The sequence below is a fragment of the Pelobates fuscus genome, chromosome 3 (genome assembly GCF_036172605.1).
Source record: "Pelobates fuscus isolate aPelFus1 chromosome 3, aPelFus1.pri, whole genome shotgun sequence".
Lineage (NCBI taxonomy): Eukaryota > Metazoa > Chordata > Amphibia > Anura > Pelobatidae > Pelobates > Pelobates fuscus.
Genome location: NC_086319.1, coordinates 107,979,222 through 107,998,608, shown reverse-complemented (window position 1 = coordinate 107,998,608; position 19,387 = coordinate 107,979,222).

The window sequence follows — 19,387 nt, the reverse complement described above, 5'->3', positions numbered from 1 at the left end:
TCCAGCATGACAATGACCCTAAGCACAAGGCCAAGTTAACCCTCCAGTGGTTACAGCAGAAAAAGTTGAAGGTTCTGGAGTGGTCATCACAGTCTCCTGACCTTAATATTGTCGAGCCACTATGGGGAGGTCTCAAACATGCAGTTTATGCAAGACAACCAAAGGCTTTTCATGACCTGGAGGCATTTTGCCAGGACGACAGGCAGCTATACCACCTGCAAGAATTAGGGGTCTCATAGACAACTATTACAAAAGACTGCACGCTGTCATTGATACTAAAGGGGGCAAGACACAGCATTAAGAACTAAGTGTATGCAGGCTTTTGAACAGGGATCATTTGATTTTTTTTTTCTCTGTTGCCATGTTTTTTGTTTTATTATTATGCCATTCTGTTATAACCTACATATTTATAAATCCCATAAATAATAAAAGAAATGTGATTTATCTGCTCAATCATATTACCAATTCTCCAACAGTATGCAAACCTTTGAGCACAACTGTACAAAAAGTGTTTTGTTCTGAAAAGTGGTTAAAAGTGCAGCAGTCACCGTGGAAACCAGTGGGACCAGAAGTCATATTACATTGGAGATGCAACTTGTCTTCCACGTGTGCACCATTTTTCAGAACAGACATGTTTTATACTATGCACTATGTGCTTCTATTTTAAACAGCATAAACATTTGACAGTGTAATAACTTTAAATGAACTGTTTTAAAGGAAGAGACAACTGTTATCGTACTTTGAAATATAACCTGGAATAACTGAATATAAAGTAGTTTTGTTATTAAACATTTCAGCTATTTAAGAAATTAGACATGTCTTTGCTTTTAGGTCAGCATATTTGGCAGGAAACAGCAGTGAGTGATTTGTGAGTGTGCTGAAACCCATGAGTTAGGGTTCACATTAAAGAAAAACATTAAACTCCATAGGCAATAAGACATATTCTGCGTACGGATAGCTGTCTGAGAGATAACACTGTTTAATGAACATGGGCCATATCCATGTCATATGTTTTCTACATGAAACACTTTTAAAACCATAATTAAAAAGGTTTTTACTGTAGAGCATGTGGCAAAATAGAATTTCAATAATAAATAGTTTTTAAGTATTAAAAGTGAATACGTTACCCAAGGGGAGAGTATTTCAAAAGTACTACATAAAATATTACAGATGGTGTGGTAAAAAGTGCTTGCGAGGCAATGGGCATATAATCTACTGCTAGGTTATTAACTGCCATGGTTCTGTGTGTCCTGTGATTGTATGGTGTTAATAAAGCTAGTTGTAATGAGTTGGGGCCAAGCCTCAAATTCCAAACTGACCTTTAAGTATATAGCCACCCTCATATTCATAAATTGGATTAGTCAAAGAGAATTAAAGGGATGTTCCTGTAACATCGGTGTTGTCTGAAGCTATTGTAGCTGTGCAGAGAATAGACATTTCTCTTCACCATTAGTACATTCTTAGTGGTCTGTTCTTTCAGGGTTGAGTAAGAATATTGTTTTGAGTCATGACTGTGGAGTATTCATTAACTACTAAATAAACTAATTAAACACATTTTGGAAGGTATGGGATTTCTCAACATGTTATATCACAGAAAATCCAGTATAAAGGGCATTGAAATCTTGGGCAAAGCTCACAACTCATTGTCTATCCATTCCTGGATCAAGTGTCCATTGAAGTCAAGTCACAATATGCTCCCACTCTTCTGGGGATGCACCCAATGGACTCCAAGTAAGAGTCAACCATTACCAATGCGTTGTAGTGGTTATAGAGCTTAGCGTGTTCCTTTAAGGAATTTCCAAAGTTCTGCAATATTTTATGTCAGAAATATTGAATCATTAATGTGCTGTAGTATTCATAAATATTAATACAAAAAGTTAGATTAACTTATTTGAATCTTTGGACATAGGCTCAGGTGCTTAACATTTAGAACATTTGCAATATTGCTCAATCACTCATTTAGCATGCTTGATTAAAGCTCTGATCATTCTCAGCCACACTTGACCTTGAAATAAGCTCCCTGCTAACTGCAACAGTGCAGAAAATATGCTTTTATTTCAATTTATACACCAGCAGCTGAATAAGGCTTGGACTGCCGGTTCTAAATAATATAAATACTAGTCAGAATGGAGAGGGAAAATGTAAAGGGTTTTAATACTCATGAATAACGTGTTATTAATTCAATGAAGATTTACATGTTTCTTAAATTTCAGACAGTTAGAACGTAAAAAACATTTGTTGTTTAGGCGAAAGGGAATATACCTTACTCAGAGTCACTCTGTGGACACTAATGATTCCAACAGCTGAGTTCTGAATCGTTTAAAAAAATTCTCTTTTTTTTTAGGATCTTTGTAATTGCATTAACGGTGCTCTAAATGTGATGTTTGTGTCATTTTTCTCATTAAATGGAAAGTTATACTGACTATGATATACACAAAATAATTTTGTAACATTATATGTATAAGTCTTTAGTGATGCTGCGGTATGAGATCATTCTCTTCTAGTTTCATTAACATACAGTGAGGCAGTAATACCGAAAATTCAGTCACAAATGTAGCCTGACATTTGGTTGTCTGACTCCCAAGCTAATGCCAATTTCAAGGTTAAGAGTGAAAGACCAAGAAGGATTGGGCCATCAAAAGAGGTGACGTTGATAGTGTGTCTGATTGGTGTAGCAATGATTTTTCTGTGGGTCTATTTTAGGGGTTCAATGCTACCAATGGACCACTTATGATGATTGGGACTCATCATTAAGACTCATCCTTGCCTCCACTAGGAGTTGTAGTGGATTTAGTTGCAGACGGATCCCTAGGTCTGAAAGGAGCCTGGTACATTTTCATAATATATATTTTATTTAATTTGACAATTTTTACTGTTTTTCTCATTTTGTTCTCTTGAGCGAAGGGTTCAAAGAAATGCAAACGGGGTACAGAAAATAAGAAGGGTAGGGGTAAACATGTTTTATACAATTTCCCTTTCAAGACTGTTTGTAAACAGAGACATTGGGTGTCATAAAATTTGATTACATTTTGTTAATAAATTGTTCATAAAGACCTCTCAATCCCGGAGGCATAGCCCCAGGGCCCAGCCCAGGCTTGTTGCACACCTCGTCCCCTAGCCCTTGGTGTGACCGAATTTTGAATTGCCGAATGTCAGAAGAGCCGAATTTCGGAAGTGCTGAACCAAACTGAATTACCGAATTGCCGAAGTGCCGAATTTCAGAAGTGCTGAACTGAACCGAATTTTCAAATTTCGGAAGTGCCGAAGTGCTTAGATTTCTGAAAAGTAGCAAAACAAGAGAGGGAGGGAAAATTATCTGAATGATGACAGGAATATAACCCTAACCCTAACCTTAACTCTACCCCTAACACTAACCCTAATGTGTAAGTGTTATTCATCAGGTCAGTGATTATCACGTATCTGCCATTCAGCTCTGTTTCTGGGTGTTGTAAGGAGAAGGCTACATGTTTGCTAATTAGGATAGAGGTTCCTTAGACTTAGTGGGGGAGGTGGCGTGGTATTGGTAGGCGTAGTCTGCTATCCAACTGTGTACGTGGTCATTGGTCCTATAGTGCGTTTCCTGCAGACATACTACATCTGCTCCCAGGGATTTCAATTCTCTGCCCAATATAATAAAGCTAGTTGTAATGAGATGGGACCAAGCCTCAAATTCCAATGGGACCTTTAAGTATATAGCCACCCTCATATTCATAAATTGGATTTGTCAAAGATAATTAGAGGGATGTTCCTCTAACATTATATTCAGTCCTCTAACATTAACTGAGCAAATTGTCATGGAGGGTCACACTGAGCAGATTAATGATCGGAAGAACACTTTCTGTACTCTATGTTTATGGGGTACGCTCCTCCCAGCTTTGACAAGCAGAGCGTATTAACCCACATCCGTCTGAACTTTGTGCATCTGTGGTGTTGGCTGTCCAGTCGCCCACATACGGTTGTATCCAGTTTAGTATATCGTGTGAGCCGCCCACTCGGCGCTGAACATCAGGATAGGGAAAGGGGAGAACCATAAAGTAGCCTTCAGGTCTGTCAAGGGACAGGCGTCGTGGGTGCAGGGAAGGGGTTAACAGATCAAACTTGGTGAGAAAAGGTGATTATTGCCAAGTAAATGGCTGGACACTGGAATACAGCATCATGGGGGTAGAAGCTTGTGAAGGGATGCCCCATCACTGTTCGGCTATTTACGTTCACTTTTATTACCCTGTTCCAGTTTATTCGTAATTTTGTTCAGTTCCCGAACCGAGACCACCCCAGAGACTAATTAGAACTTAGAACGTTGTGTATCTTGTACGAAAACTGCAGATATATTGAATGCTCCTGGGTGGCCGGCACTTTGTGCATACAAATACACGTGGTTGGAACAATGGACGGCGGCCATCTTGTCTCACGAATGCTGCCTGCGGGACTTGGTCATCGAGTGCCTGGATCCCCTCTTCTACATTCCTCTTCCCATCCATTCAGACAAACGGCGTTCGGGAGTTCCAGAATACCGAACACAGGGAGCATTCTCCAAGAACCAGCTTGTCTTTATCTTCTGTGGTTTTCATACAAAACCCCACGAATGGAGAGCGGCTCTTGCTACATTTTTCATGGAACTGTTTCTGGGCTTCAACCTCGTGGCAGACCGGTCAACTCTCTTTGCGGTGCCATTCACGAACTACAGAACAGATCTAGCTGATTTTTTATATATTTTTCCCCCATGAATTTGGGGGGTATTTTGGGGTGTTGTGAAAAGTGTAACTTTTTTTGACCAGAAGATAATTGAGTTTAGTATTTTCACTGACCCAATTATCTCTCAGATGAGGAGTTTATGTACTGTATAAATTAAATGCCTGTTTTGCATTAAACCAGACTTGTTCCAGCATTAAGCCTTGGCTCATGTGTGGGTTATTATGCAACACCGGCGATATTGGAACCTGTGGATTATTGGCATACTATTATTATGGGAAAAGGGTATGCATGGCAATGATACTTTAGCAGACCGTCACAAAGCTTATGGCTTTTTCCTAGTGTGAACATCTTCCCTTCGGTGAGCCTAACATATAAGGTCTGGTGGCGTGGTCGGCCTCATCAAGTCATTGGGCAGACTGGGAAGCAGTGGGAGCCCAGTTGAGGCAGTGCAGGCATGGGCTTAATGCACTGGGAGCTGATCCTTAGCAAATTACACTGTGTCTGTTCTCTATCACGTAAGAAGTCATGTGCATCTGGACAGTAGCTTACTTCATTGGGTACATACATGCAACAGAAATATAAAAATAGATAAAAGAGTGCCGACTGCTTCCCAGCCCATCCCTCCCATCGCTCCCCCCCCCCCCCACGCTCCACTCATTACCAGTAAATGGTCCAAATCTGTTGCCGTATAACTCTGGGTGCAGGTAGTGGAGTGGGGTGAGATAAGATAGTTGGTGAGCAGGCACATAGCTGGGTGACAGTGGGGCGAGGAAGCAGGGGGGAAGGGAAGAGGAAAGGTTTAGCTAGTCCTGATCTTGTGCAGCCTAACAGATTTGCCCGTTTTTGTGAAGATGTTGGGAGCATCAGCTGAGGAGTAGCTGTACTGAAGGAAGCTGTTCCTTCTAACAGCCATGGGAACAGCCCCTCTAGTATGGGTGGGGTTGAGAGGGTAAGGAAGGCTAGACAGGTTGTGGTGGTAGGGGACTCTATTATTAAGAGAGGAGATAGGGTAATCTGCCACTCTGATTGTCTCAACCGGACAGTTTGCTGTCTCCTGGGTGCTCGGGTCCGGCATGCTGCTGACAGAGTGGAGGGATTATTGGGAGGGCTGGGGATGACCCAGATGTCATGGTCAATATTGGTAATATTCATAATATTTTAAGTGATTGTATACTAGGATTATATACTATTTGCTTCTGGCTATGTAGTCACATCACAGCACCCTCCCCAAACAATCTAAAAGCAAGTGAGTGAGTATAAAGAATAATTTTCCCTGATAGATGACCACTCTAGGTACCAGAACTTACCCCACTCTGAGACAGTGGTGGAACTACTGCCGGTGTGACTGCACCGGGGCCCAAACACTAAGAGCACCGATTGGGTAGCCCATGCACTTGTGGCCACCCAGTGGGCATGTGTCATCAGGAGTCCACTCGTGCTCTGCGGCAGTTTAACAGCATAACGGGGCCCCTGTAATAGCGTAGCACTGGTATTAAATGACAGCCTGTCACTTCCTCCCAGATAACAGGGATTTAGCCATGTGGTAGGTAGAAGAGAAGGCAAAGTGGAGGGGAGCATGAACCAATAAAGCCAGCCTCTGACTCCCAACACCCTTAGCCAGCAGACTGGTACCCAGGAAAGTCACCACCTTGCAACCAAAATGTTGGGTGGATAAAAATGTGTACATTTTGAAGAGCTTGTGTGTCTGTATGTGTGTTAGTGCGTGTATCTGTGTTTCAGTTTGTCATTGTGGGTATCTATTTGTGTATCAGTGTGTGTTTCTGTGTCTCTGTGTATCTGCATGTGTGTCAGTGTGTGTATCTGTATGTCAGTGTGTATCTGTCTATCTTTTTATCTGTATGTGTGTCAGTGTTTGTATCTCTGTAACTGTGTGTCAGTGTGTGTGTATGTATGTGTGCCAGTGTGTGTTTCTGTGTGTCTGTGAATCTGCATGTGTGTCAGTGTGTATCTGGATGTCAATCTGTATCTGTCTGTCTTTGTAAATGTATGTCTGTCAGTGTTTGTATCTCTGTATCTTTGTGTCAGTGTGTGTATTTGTGTATTTCCATGTATGTCAGTGTATCTGTATGTGTCAGTGTGTGCAGCTGCCTGTCTGTGTATCTGCATGTGTGTCAGTGTTTGTATCGCTGTGTCTGTGTATCTGCATGTGTGTCTATGTGTGTATCTGTGTATCTGTATGTGTGTCAGAGTATATATGTGTGTATGTGTATCTGTGTGTGTGGCAGTGTATGTGTATATATGCATACCTCTCAGCATTCAAATGCCAACTCTACACACAAATACACCCCTGCATTTAAACTTCCACACTACATACAAACACACCCCTGCATTCAAATTTTAACACTACATATAAAAACACCTTTGTGTTAAAACACCAACATTATATATATGAACTATGGATGTGCATGGGGAAAGTATTCAGTTTGGTTTGGCATTCCAAAATTCGGGACTTCGGCAATTTGGAATTTCGGGACTTCGGCACTTCGGGACTTCTCTTGCAGCCGCTTAGTAAATAACTCCCTAATTCCCATTGTATTAGGGAGTTATCTACCAAAAGGCTGAAAGACCTAAAATGGTCTTTCAGCCAAATTTACTAATACTAAGTAAAAATAACTTAGTATTAGTAAATTCTGCCTCTACTCGCTATACAGCGAGTAGGGGCATGTCTATTAAACAGTGAGCAGCCTGTGGCAAAAAAACAAAAAACAAAAAAAAAGTGTCCCCCCTCCCAAGCCCCCACCTGTGCCGCAAGTGGGGGCTTTTAATATGAAGGGGGGACCTATTGCCCCCCCCAGGGCCCCCACCCCTGAGCAGTGGGTGGGGGCCCTAAATCAGAAAAACGGGGGGGTGGGGACCTATTGTCCTCCACCCTGGCCCCCACCCCTGAGCGGTGGGTGGGGGTCCTAAATTACTTCAAGGGAGGGGGCTTATTGTCCTCCCCTCCGGCCCCCACCCCTGAGTGGCGGGTGGGGACCCTAAAGTAAAATAATGGGGGCACCTATTGTCCTCCCCCGGCCGCCACCCATAAGTGGTGGTGGGGGCAATTAATTAGAATAAGGGGGGACCTATTGTCCTCCCCCTTACCCCCAACCCTGAGCGGTGGGTGGGGCCCTAAATACCAATAAGGGGACACACCTATTGACCTCCCCCCTCCCCCCACCCATGAGCGGCGGGTGGGGGCCCTAAATAAAAATGTAACCCCCCCAGGTGACTAGGGGTTCCCAAACCCCTAGTCACCCCCTCCCAAAAAAATGAATTAATAATGAGGGGGAACCAATAAATAGGTACCTGTAAAAAAGAAATAAAACTTACCATTTGATGTCTTCTTTTTTCTAAAATCTTCCTTTTTCAGCCCCAAAAAAGGCCAAATAAATATCCATAATAACAGTCGCACTTTGAAAAAAAAAAAACAGAACGCAAAAAAAATAATCCATCTTCACCCATGGAGGGCACCGCGCAGACTAAGCTCTGCAGGGCGGGGGGAGGCTTATAAAGCCTTGCCCCACCCTGCAATTAGGCTCAGAGCACTCTGTTTGGTTGGTTTAAGCCATTCAATCAGAGTGCTCTGACAGGTAAATGAAGAGACTGACAGGTAAGTCTCTACATTTACCTGTCACAGCACTCTGATTGGTTAGCTTGAAATCCAGCCAATCAGAGTGCTCTGTGTCATTTTACACAGCGTGGGAAAGTTCTTTGGAATTTGTGTAATTTGACTCATAACACTCTGGTTGGTTGATTGAAAGTAACCAATCAGAGAGTTATGAGTCAATGTTTACTAGACATGCCCCTACTCGCGCTATAGCGAGTAGGGGCATAATTTACTAATACTAAGTAATTTTTACTTAGTATTAGTAAATTTGGCTGAAAGACCAATTTAGGTCTTTCAGCCTTTTAGTAGATAGCTCCCTAATACCGTGGGAATTAGGGAGTTATCTATTTATTCATTCCTGTCATTCCATTGACTGCCTAAGTAACTTACGTTTTATGTGAATGTGTGTTACTTGATTGTTATAAGTGTTGCAAATGCTTACAGCTGAATCCTGGCTATGTTTGTAAACTTTTTATTTAAACTTGTATACAGTGTAACATTCTTCATTCTTCCAGTGGGTAGGTATATTAGTACTTCGGCAATACTGTGCTTTGGCACTTCGGAACTTCGGCAACTTCGGAACTTCGGCACTTCAGAACTTCAACGCTTTGGAAATTCGGCAATTTCGGAACTTCGGCAATTTGGAACTTCGGCAATTTGGAACTTTGGCAATTTGGCAATTTAGCTATTCGGACATTCGGAAGTATCCGAATGTCTGAATTTCCCAAAATTCATCCGAATTGACATTCGGAACAAAACGAATTGCACATGTCTAATATGAACACACCCCTGTAGGGCCGATCCTGGGCAGGTGCACAGGGTGCACAGCGATCAGGTGTTCTGTAGCTAGAGGCGCATCCGTGGGTAGTAGAACACTAAGTCTTGTCCCCTGCTGCAGGCCCCTCCCTGGCCCAAGGTAAACCTCAGGTGGATAAACTAGTACAGCCCCTAACTTTCAGTTGTAGCACCCCCATTCTACAGCCCTTAAACATTGAATTGCAGCCCTTACACACCACTACAGCACTAATCCTTCTCCTCCTCATATAAGCTGCTACCCCCCTACTGCAGCCCTAGCCTGCCCACCTGAGCCCCTATCCACTAATTGCAGCCCCTAACCCCATACTAGAGCCTATAAACCCCCAATTGCATCCCTTATATGCCACTACATCCCTAACCCCCCACTACAGCTCCTATCCCCCTATTACAGCCTCTAACCTCCCACTTCAGCTTCTAATCCCCTCCTACAGCCATTTTAACCAAATAACAGCCTCAGTTCCACACTAAAGCCTACCAACCACCCTACCACAGTCTCTTATTCCCATTGCAGCCCCTATCCATCACTGCAGTCTCTTCACCCCAAATGCAGCCCATATGCCCCCACTACAGTACCTAGCTCCACACTACAGCCCTTAAAATCAAACAGAAGTCTCCTATCCCTACAGCTGCCCCCAACCCAACTACCTTAGTCCTTTACACCCTATGTGTGTCCTTAACCATAAATGTTGACCCTATATTCCCAATTTCAGCCCATATCCCCCCAACTACAGTCCCTTTTCCTCACACTACAGCCCTATCCCCCACTTGCAGCCCTTATCCCCTACTTCAGCTGCTATTGCCTTACTACAGAATAAATAACAGTTCAGGCACTCTGGGATAACAAAAATAGCAGCTTTATTGGGGAAAAGCAGCACTATTTCAAGCTTGATAAAGACCTGGTAAGGTCAAAACGTTGCTGCTTTTGCCTCAATAAAGCTGCTATTTTTGTTATCTCAGAGTGCCTGAACCATTATTTATTCTGCATATATCTTGGAAGGGAAGCCTGGTCAGCCCTGACTTCAGAGCACCTGGGTTATTTGGTAAATGCGGTATCTAGTACATCTCTACTATTGCCTTACTACAGTCCCAACCTCCACTACAGTCCCTATTCTCCCTTCTACAGCCCCTCTACCTTTTCCCAATTGCAACCATCCGCCCACTTCAGTTCCTAACCCTCTACTACAGTCCATATCCCCCACTACAGCCCTTAGTCCCTTACTACAGGCCTTGAAACCTCAATTACAGCCCATATCACCACACCATAGCCTACTACCAGTGCCCCTCCCAAGATTAGGTTCTGGATCCGCCCCAGGCAGTGATAAGCTATTTGGACACAAAGATGGCACCGGATAGCTATTTTAGAACAAAGATGACAATGCAAAGATATATGGGGACAGAGATGGCACTGGGAAGCTGGGCACAAATATTGCACTGATAAGTATGTTGGAGGCAAAGCTGGCACTGTAGGAAGTGGATGACATGTTATCTGGTGAGGTTGGGGGCACAGAAGTGGAATGGTTTCCATAGAAAATGGGTACGATTTAGAAGTGTTAGTTTTGTGAAAAGGAGAAGTTAGTGATATAACCATGCCCACCTGGGGGCGCCAAAAATATTCTTGCACCCAGGCATCGTACCATAGGATCAGCCCTACACCCCTGCATTAAAAACCAACACACAAATACATGCCTACATTCAGTTAAGTGGGAGGATACACATACTTCATACAAAAATATGCTAACATTCTAGAACACAAACACTGCTCAGTGTTAAATACAACCCTGCAAGTAGAGGCACATGGTAGCTCTCCATCTGGCAAAGCATTGTGGGCTTGTACGACAGATGGGGATCTATCTTTTGGCCACGCTTTCAATAGGGGGGCCCAGAAAATACATTGCAGCAGGGCCCTCTCTATGTTAGTTCCACCACTGGATGAAGACAATCTATGTCAACAACAAAGAGTGGTGACCCTGAAATATAGATTGTGAAATATGAGATTATGATTGAAATTGCTTTAATTAGTGTCTCAAAACTGAAATTCTTCTTTACAAATGGGGAACATTGGAACTAGAAATACTTGGAAAATGAACAAATGATCTGCAGAGCATGTTTACAAGACTAAATACTATGTTAGTATGATTCCAACTTCATTTTTTCTTGTTTATTTATAAGACACCAAATATTCCATCTGTAAAGCATACGAAAAGCATAAGCTGACATATGAAAATAAACACAGTGCATTTTAATATCATGTCCAACACACAGTGAAACGGAAGCAGGGTCACTATGATCGCTATTAGTCTGTTAGGAGTTTTTAATTTCAGAAGATCCAACACTGTTTGTGTTTTTTAAAATATTAAGGGGCACAAAATATATAATTAGTTTTTTTAACTTTAATGCAGATGTTTCAATAAGTGTAGTGGCTGGGTATCTCTTTACAGGACACCATGGGCACCCAGACCATTTCATCTTAATGAAGTTATCTGGGTGCCATGTCCTTGTTGTTTTAACTCTGCAACTTAAAACAGGGCGCGATCACATATACATTTGTATTACTAACGCTATAGTGTTCCTTTAGAATTCTATCAATTAGCAGCAAAGTCCACCATATCACAAAGCATAGATCATCTCAAACTGGTAACATGAACATCTATTACTGTTAAATCTAGTTATATATCTTAATGCTACCATCTCTATCCCAGTGCAGTGAAGTTTAAACTTGAAACAGGGGAGCGTTGGCAACTGGCTGGTTCTACTGACGTGCTGTGCACAATATATGAGCTTGACAGATGATATATCCCTGCAACCTCTATTAGTATGAAGAGATCATTCAGACTTCAAGCCACCAGCCCAACCATAAAACCATACAGTGATGGGACAGTAAAGGCCTTGGACAACTCCTGTCCAGTGCCTCACTCCTACAGCACTTTGCCAAACAGACATCCTTATGTATCTCTTACTTATTAATTAATTTATTTTAATCGTAAACGAACGGTGCTGTGATTTTATTTATGAAAAACAACACTCTCCCTGACTTGATATCTGTAAAAACAACGCCAAAACCCATTATTTTTTTTTTTATATATATATCTTGCTATTAATTCATTATTATTGGCACTTGAAATTTTGTTAACTAAACAGTTTAAAAAATAGAAATTTGTTTTGTGGGTCCAAAACTATTTGTGATTTCCCACTTATTGCTGCAATTTGATTCTCAACATTAAGATCCAAACACAATTACACAAATCCATAACTGCATTTTTACTTACTAATTATAGGAGAGAAAAAGAAAACAATAGTATAAACTCTTAATCAGGTATGGAAAATAACATAGTAAGTTCAAGTAAACACTACGGTTTTAATTCGATGCAGCATTACATCTGTTATGTTTCTTATGTCTGAGTCACTGGCCATAGAGATCTTCTGTCTCCACAGAATGGAGAATGTCCAGCATAGTCATTCAATAGCGTCTAATGAGTGCAACAGATGGGCGCCCTAAACCCTGCAGACATCTCTGCATCCCTCCTAATAAATATATATATTAGAGATGACTTCCCTGAAACATATGGACAGCTAATTAGATAATGAATAGCATGCATAGACATTTTCTAGGTGCAACATATCGGTTCTTTGATTTCTAAATATTTTTTGCATTAGAAATATCTCTGTAAATATCTATATGTATAGACTTCTGGTACAATGTAACTCTGTGGGGTTTAATCACTAAACCTCAAGTTGTAATTACCTAAAAACCAAATAGTAAAATATGTAAAAATTGGTAATATGGAATAATTCTTCAATGTAGCTTAAGGACCAAACTTCTGGAATAAAAGGGAAACATGACATGTCACACATGTCATGTGTTCTTAAGGGGTTAAGGGGATAATCACAAGCAGGGGCGGACTGAGAACCCTCAGGGCCCCCGGGCAAAATAAATCAAGGGCCCCCTTACAGGCCCCACCCATACTCCGCAGCAAGCGCCACCCATGTCCCGCCTCCATGCACCACCCCAGCCACACCCTACACAATCTTTAGACACAAGGAACAAAAGTCCTTTAGAGAGTGTGTTAAAAAGAATTTCCTCCAGGTCCCATTAGAGACTACAATGGAGTGTAATGGGGCCTGGAGGGGGGTCTCTCCAACACTCTGGTTCCTATTCACAATATAGCAACACAACATAGCTTGCTGATACCTAGGCCAAGTTAGCTCCTCTTACCTTAATTACTGTTGCTGGCTGGCAGTCTGTGGGCTTGCTGGAAGGCTGTGGGCTTACTGGCTGCGGCTGGCAGGCTGTGGGCTTGCTGGCAGGCTGTGGGCTTGCTGGCTACTGCCGGCAGGCTGTGGGCTTGCTGGCTACTGCCGGCAGGCTGTGGGCTTGCTGGCTGTGGCTGGCAGGCTGATGGCTTGCTGGCTGCGGCTGGCAGGCTGTTGGCTTGCTGGCTGTGGCTTGCTGGCTGCGGTTGGCAGACTGCGAGCTTGCTGGCTGTAAGCCTAACTGGTGGCCTGTGGGCTGGCTGGCCGGCCTGTGGGCTGGCTGGCTGGCCGGCCGGTGGGCTGGCTGGCTTGCTGGCTACTGGGGCACTTGTAGATTATTTAAAGAAATAATCCATGCACAATAACCACTACTGCTCTGTGTAGTCGTTATGGTGCCAGGAGGGCCGGACCCCCCTTTCAGAGTAAGTAGTCAAACCGTTTAAGAACAGTTTGACAACTTACCTGGGGTCTGCTGGGATATGAGGCTGTAGTAGGGTATAGGAGCAGTGGTGCAATGTGTAAGGGGTGCAGTGTGTGTGAGGGGGTGCAGTGTGTGAATGTGTAGGGTGTGTGGGGCAATGTGTGTATGAGGGGGCTGTGTATGTGTGTGGCAATGTTAGTATTGGGGTGCTGTGTGTGTATGGGTGGGCAGTGTATGTGTGTGTGTGGCAATGTGTGTAAATGTGTATGGTGTGTGTGGGTGTATGGTGGGCAGTGTGTGAATGTGTATGGTGTGTGGGGGCAGTGTGTTTATGGGGCTAGAGTTCACTCTCACCACTGCGACCACCAGGAATCCCTGGTGGTCACAGTGTTGAGAGTGAACTCTAGCCCGTAGCTCCAGGGCTAGAGTTTACTCTCGCAAGAGCCGTAACGTTGCCGTGGTAAACGCGGCAACGATCTGTGCTCGTGCAAGAAGGACCCAGAGGAGCTGCTGGCTGAGCTCCCGGGTCTTCTCTTCCTCCCTCCCCTGCCGGCTGCCCGCACGGTGCCTGCGGACAGGGGAGGGGGCAATTGCCCTCCTCTTACTCCCCCCTCCCCCTTTTCTTACCCCCCCTTTTCTTACCCCTTTTCTACTCCCCCCTCACTCTCTTCTTACTACCCCCTCCCCCTCTTCTTACTCCTCCCTCTTCCTACTCCCCTCCCCCTCTTCTTACCCCCTCCCTCTCTTCTCCTAACCCCTTCTCTCTCTTCTTACCCCCTCCCTCTCTTCTCCTAACCCCCCTCTCTCTTCATACGCCCCTCCCTCTCTCTTCCTACCCCCCTCCCTCTCTCTTCTTACCCCCCTCCCTCTCTCTTCTTACCCCCCTCCCTCTCTCTTCTTACCCCCCTCCCTCTTTCTTCTTACCCCCCTCCCTCTTTCTTCTTACCCACCCCCTCCCTCTTTCTTCTTACCCACCCCCTCCCTTTCTTCTTACCCCCCTCCCCTCCCTCTCTGTTCATTTCCCCCCCTCTCTGTTCATTTCCCCCCCCTCCCTCTCTGTTCATCCCCCCTCCCTGTTATTTCCCCCTTCTCTGTTATTTCCCCCCTCCCTGTTATTTCCCCCTCTCTGTTCATTTCCCGCCCTGTTCATTCCCCCCTCTCCATTCATGCCCCCCCTCCCTCTCTGTTCATGCCCCCCCACCCCCTCCGTTCATTTCACCCCCACCCCCTCCGTTCATTTCACCCCCCCTCCGTTCATTTCACCCCCCCTCCGTTCATTTCACCCCCCCCACCCCCTCCGTTCATTTCACCCCCCCACCCCCTCCGTTCATTTCACCCCCCCACCCCATCCGTTCATTTCACCCCCCCACCCCATCCGTTCATTTCCCCCCCCACCCCATCCGTTCATTCCCCCCCCCACCCCATCCGTTAATTTCCCCCCCCCACCCCATCCGTTAATTTCCCCCCCCCCACCCCACCCCACCCCATCCGTTAATTTTCATTTCCCCCCCCTCCGTTCATTTCCCCCCCACCACCTCTGTAGCGTGGCCGAGCTGCTGTCCGGTCAGATGCCCGGCCGGAGTGATAGGAAGGTGCACACTGAGTGTGCACCTTCCTGTCAGTCCGGCCGGGTACAGGAAACAGAAACTCCTGTTCCGCGCGGAACAGGAGTTTCTGTTTCCTGTACCCGGCCGGACTGACAGGAAGGTGCACACTCAGTGTGCACCTTCCTATCACTCCGGCCGGGCACCGCGGACCGGCGAGCGCTACAGAGGAGGGGAGGTGAGAAGCTGCAGCCGCCTGAGCGCTCTTAAGAGAGCGCTCAGGCGGCTGCAGCATTTAAAGGGGCGGCCGGGCGGGCCCCCTGATGGCGGGCCCCCCTCCCGGCCGGGCCCTCGGACCATGTCCGAAGTGCCCGACCGGTCAGTCCACCCCTGATCACAAGTTGTATTCAGTTCATTAGAATATAGTGTTAGGGGAATAAACTCTTGCGTTCATAGTGCTATATAAACATTTGAACAATATTAGTTTACATTTGAGCATGTAATGATTTTATAAAGTATTTTTCTACAGAGCTCTTAATTAAAGGGACACTATAGACACCCAGACCACTTTATCTCATTGAAGTGGTCTGGATGTAATGTTCCTGTCTTGTTTTTTTTTTTTTTTTTGTGTGTGTGTGTGTTTGCCCAGTGCACAGTATTAACTAACACCACTGGTTCTTGAGGCCATATTCAGGATGGAGGAGGTAATGTGTGGGCTAGGTGAATTAAACATGACATGTCTCACTCGGCCCATTGGCCATTGTTTGGACACAACTACCCTTGAGTGGAAAGTAAGCAGGGAAGGAGTGAAAAGTAGTGCCTCGGTCTGCAGCTTCTCTCTCATTTTTTCAGGCCATGAAGAAAAGCAAAATAAATAACTCAGACTCTCATTTGCCCCAGCTGCAAACTGACTCGGAACCCTCTCACGAGTTCTAAGTGCAGGAGTAAATCTTGTACATTTACAAAGCAGGAGGTGGAGAAGAACAATAGGTGTCATCATGAAACTTTATTAATCACACCTTCCTCTTAATACCAGACAGCCACTAGAGCAGTGATGGCGAACCTTTTTGAGCCCGAGTGCCCAAACCGCAATACATGCCAACTTTTTTTCCTTAAAGTGCCAACACGGCAATTGCGTGTGTGTGTGGGGGGGGGGGGGGGGTGCGTGTGTGCGTGTGGGGGTGTGTGTGAGTGTTGTATGTGAGGGGTGCTGTGTGTGTATGAGGGGTGCTGTGTGTGTGTGTATGAGGGGTGCTGTGTGTGTATGAGGGGTGCTGTAAGTGTGTGTGGGGTGCTGTGTAAGTGTGTGTGGGGTTCTGTGTAAGTGTGTGTGGGGTGCTGTGTGTGTGTGTGTGTGGGGTGCTGTGTGTGTGTGTGTGGGGTGCTGTGTGTGTGGGGGGGGTGCTGTGTGTGTGTGGGGGGGTGCTGTGTGTGTGTTTGGGGGGGTGCTGTGTGTGTGTGAGGGGGGTGCGGTGTGTGTGTGTGAGGGGGGTGCTGTGTGTGTGTGGGTGAGGGGGGTGGTGTGTGTGTGTGTGGGGGGGAGTGCTGTGTGTGTGGGGGGGTGCTGTGTGTGTGGGGGGGTGCTGTGTGTGTGTGTGGGGGGGGGGTGCTGTATGTGTGTGTGTGGGGGGGGTGCTGTGTGTGTGTGTGGGGGGGGTGCTGTGTGTGTGTGGGGTGCTGTGTGTGTGTGTGTGTGTGGGGGTGCTGTATGTGTGTGTGGGGGGGTGCTGTGTGTGTGTGTGGGGGGGTGCTGTGTGTGTGGGGGGTGCTGTGTGTGTGGGGTGGGTGCTGTGGGGGGTAGGGGTACTGGGTGTTGGGGGTAGGGGTACTGCTGAGGGGTAGGGGTACTGTGTGGGGGGGTAGGGTACTGCGTGGGGGGTAGGGGTACTGCTGAGGGGTAGGGGTACTGCGTGGGGGGTAGGGGTACTGCGTGGGGGGTAGGGGTACTGCTGAGGGGTAGGGGTACTGCGTGGGGGTAGGGATACTGCTGGGGGGTGTAGGGGTGCTGTGGGGGTAGGGATACTGTGTGTGGGGGGTAGGGATACTGTGTGTGGGGGTAGGGGTGCTGTGGGGGGTAGGGGTACTGGGTGTGGGGGTAGGGGTACTGCTGAGGGGTAGGGGTACTGTGTGGGGGGGTAGGGGTACTGCGTGGGGGGTAGGGGTACTGCTGAGGGGTAGGGGTACTGCGTGGGGGGTAGGGGTACTGCGTGGGGGGTAGGGGTACTGTGTGGGGGGTAGGGGTACTGCTGAGGGGTAGGGGTACTGCGTGGGGGTAGGGATACTGCTGGGGGGGTGTAGGGGTGCTGTGGGGGTAGGGGTACTGTGTGTGTGGGTAGGGGTACTGTGTGCGGGGGTAGGGGTGCTGTGTGTGGGGGGGTAGGGGTACTGCTGGGGGTGGTAGGGGTACTGCTGGGGGTGGTAGGGGTGCTGGGGGGTAGGGGTGCTGGGGGGGTAGGGGTGGTGGGGAGATAGGGGTGGTGCTGGGGAGATAGGGGTGGTGCTGTGGGGGGTAAGGGTACTTCTGGGGGGTAGGGTGCTGTTGGGGGGGTGGGGTGGTGCTGTGGGGGGTAGGGGTGGAGCTGGGGAGATGGGGTGGTGCTGTGGGGGGTAAGGGTACTTCTGGGGGGTAGGGTGATGCTGTGGGGGGTAGGGGTGGTGCTGGGGAGATGGGGTGGTGCTGTGGGGGGTAAGGGTACTTCTGGGGGGGTAGGGTGGTGCTGTGGGGGGTAGGGGTGGTGCTGGAAGATAGGGGTGGTGCTGTGGGGGGTAAGGGTACTTCTGTGGGGGGAGGGTGGTGCTGTGGGGGGTAGGGGTGGTGCTGGGGGGTAGGGTGCTGCTGGGGGGGTGGGGTGGTGTTGTGGGGGGTAGGGGTGGTGCTGGGGAGATAGGGGTGGTGCTGTGGGGGGTAAGGGTACTTCTGGGGGGGTAGGGTGCTGGTGGGGGGTAGGGGTGGTGCTGGGGAGATAGGGGTGGTGCTGTGGGGGGTAAGTGTACTTCTGGGGGGGTAGGGTGCTGCTGGGGGGTGGGGTGGTGCTGTGGGGGGTAGGGGTGGTGCTGGGGAGATAGGGGTGGTGCTGGGGGGCTAAGGGTACTTCTGGAGGGGTAGGGGTGCTGTGTGTCAGTATCCCCCCCCTCCTTCTTACCTTTAATGAAGTGGGGGGGGGGGAACACAGCCATCCCTGGTGGTCCGGTGGTGGCAGGCAGTGCTTCCGTGTCGGGAGGCAGGGGGAGGGATCTGTGATGCTGATCCCCTGTCCTCCCGCGCGATGCTGTGTGGAGCGTTGCCATGGTAACGCTCGACAACGCTCCACACAGCATCGCGCGGGAGGACAGGGGATCAGCATCACAGATCCCTCCCCTGCCTCCCGACACGGAAGCAGAGTAGGCGCCTGCCGTTTCGGGCAGGCAGGTGCCTACTCTGCAGGGATGGCGGACCTGTGGCCGTGTGCCCACAGAGAGGGCTCGGCGTGCCACCTGTGGCATGCGTGCCATAGGTTCGCCATCACTGCACTAGAGGGACTTCCGGGTGGATAGGCGACTTTTGGTCTACGAAACTGCGCTGGATGTCCTCACGCTATGCATGAGGGCTTCCAGCATCACCGGAATCCCCATAGGAAACCATTAAATAATGCTGGGCTTGAACATCAGGTCTCCCTGCCAGCTGACGACGGCGAGGGAGAAGCATGGGCGGAGCTGAGCCAATGCCGAGAGATATCGCTGCAGGACCCAGGTAAGTGACAGAAGGGGTTATTAACCCCTTCTGCACAACGGGGGAGAGGACGGGGGAGCCTTGACAGCGGGGGAGGGCTATAGTACCAGGAAAATGCGTTTGTTTTCCTGGCACTATATTTTCCCTTTAAACACATCTATTTCTCCCTCCTCCTTTGTTCTTGCCTTGTGCCCCCCTCTCCCCCCCCCCCCCCCAGCAATACATAGTTTCACCTGTTTTCTATCGAAACAAGAAGCCTCACACACCTTATCTAGTACAAACAATGCCCTCCATTTCCACTAAGCACTATTCATAGAATCCATATGCAAATATGCACTGTCCTG